The sequence below is a fragment of the Nannospalax galili genome, unplaced genomic scaffold (assembly GCF_000622305.1).
Source record: "Nannospalax galili isolate Female #2095 unplaced genomic scaffold, S.galili_v1.0 scaffold1349, whole genome shotgun sequence".
NCBI classification, from domain to species: domain Eukaryota; kingdom Metazoa; phylum Chordata; class Mammalia; order Rodentia; family Spalacidae; genus Nannospalax; species Nannospalax galili.
The window spans coordinates 1,055,479-1,056,445 of record NW_008359755.1 but is presented as its reverse complement, the minus strand read 5'-3'; positions in this window follow the sequence as shown (position 1 = coordinate 1,056,445).

The window sequence follows — 967 nt, the reverse complement described above, 5'->3', positions numbered from 1 at the left end:
AAAATCCTTTCCTACACCTATATCCTGTAAGTTACTGCCAATATTTTCTTCTAATAGTTTCAGGGTTTCCAGTTTCACATTGAGATCTTTGATCCATTTGGAGTTAACTTTTGTGCAAGGTGAAAGATAAGGATCTAGTTTTATTCTTCTGCAGGTGGAGATCCAGTTTTTCCAGCACCATTTGTTGAAGATGCTGTCTTTCCTCCATTGTGTATTTTTGGTACCTTTGTCAAGTATCAGGTGGCTGAAATTGCATGTACTCGGATTTGGATCTTCAATGATGTTCCATTGATCTATGTGTCTATTTTTGGCAAGTACCATGCTGTTTTTAAGACTATAGCTCTGTAGTATACTTTGAGATCTGGTATAGTAATCCCTCCAGCATTGCTATTTGTGCTCAGGGTTTCTTTGACTATCTGGGGTCTTTTGTGCTTCCCTGTGAATCTAAGGGGGATTTGTATTACTGTTTCAATTTCCTTGTATGTTATGGGTCTGTTTAATCTCTTCTTGGTTTAACTTTGGTGGTTCCCATGATTTTAGATATCCATCTATTTCTTCTAGATTTTCAAATTTGGTAGCATATAGGTTTTTTAAAGTAGGATGGTCATTTTCACAATTTTAATTCTTCTAATCCATGAGCATGGGAGATCCTTCCATCTCCTGGCGTCTTCCTCAGTTTCTTTCTTTAACCATTTAAAATTTTCATTGTAGAGATCTGTGGTGTCTTTGGTCAGATTTATTCTAAGATATTATATTTTTTGCAGCAATTGTGAGTGGGAACATTTCCCTGTATTCTTTCTCCAATTGCTTGTTTTTCCTATATAGAAAGGCTACTGATTTTTGTAGATTGATTTTATAACCTGCCACTATACTGAAAGTGTTGATCAGTTTTAGGAGTTTTCTGGTGGAATTTTTGGGCTATCTTAGGTATAGTATCATATCGTCTGCAAAAAGGGATAATTTGATA